We start from the raw sequence: 749 nt of genomic DNA, 5'->3' as shown, positions 1-749 counted from the left end.
CTGATGAAAACACCGTCAGGTCTTCTTTGGAGACGATGATGGTGGTGAAGTTGGGTTTGATGATGTGGGACGTGACCTTTTCTCATCGCTTTACCAGCCCGAAAGCTCCTCTGTGGGAGATGCACATCAGAGACGCTGCTGCAGAGGAGCACGTGCTCTGCTTGAGAAACTGGAGCAAAATCCTTACCGCTTCTTGGGGAATAAGTCCCAGCAGACAACCTTCTGGAGAACATCCCACCTGGATTTGGGGCTGGGAGCGTGTCTCAAGAACCACCAACGAGGCTGAGCTTTGTTTGTAGACGCTGTGGTTGGGTTTCTTGCCGGAAAAGGCACGCGAGGTCTGAGGTGAAGCTGAAACGAGAGCTTAAAGATCTTGGAAATGATGAATAATGAATAAACAGCTCTTATTTTCCAGCCGTGTGGTGAGGTGACGTGGTGACCCACTGGCAAGGAGCGTCAAGCCTGGGCTGTCTTCACCGTGCTGGTGTTGTGGGGCTGGCAGTGATGCACTCCTGCTCTCAAACTGCAATTCTGAACTTCTCTGCTAAATCTCTGGAAAAAAAAGTCTGTTTTTTTTTTTTTTCTACTCTAGCTGACTTTGAGGTTGGTGATTGCTGCTTTTTAACTGCTGCTGAGCAGCCCAGAGCATATCAGAGGTGATGTGGTTTCTTACTGAGCCTTCAGCGTCCCTGCTGTCGACTTGGTAAATCCCTTTTTCAGCTTGTTCTGAGCTCTCACCTTGTGGCCGG

The 749-nt window shown here is 49.7% G+C and overlaps 1 protein-coding gene across 1 annotated transcript in view; it reads left to right on the top strand.

Annotated features, from left to right (window-relative positions):
- CCDC12 (coiled-coil domain containing 12) overlaps positions 1–749 on the top strand; it is a gene marked incomplete at its 5' end in the record, with an annotated part of 11672 nt that overhangs the window by 647 nt on the left and 10276 nt on the right. The gene's annotated exons all lie outside the window — the stretch shown is intronic.

Source organism: Buceros rhinoceros, unplaced genomic scaffold (assembly GCF_000710305.1).
Source record: "Buceros rhinoceros silvestris isolate BGI_N320 unplaced genomic scaffold, ASM71030v1 scaffold12274, whole genome shotgun sequence".
Classification (NCBI taxonomy): Eukaryota; Metazoa; Chordata; class Aves; order Bucerotiformes; family Bucerotidae; genus Buceros; species Buceros rhinoceros.
The sequence above is the reverse complement of the archived record's forward strand: the minus strand, read 5'-3'. Positions and strand labels throughout refer to the sequence as shown.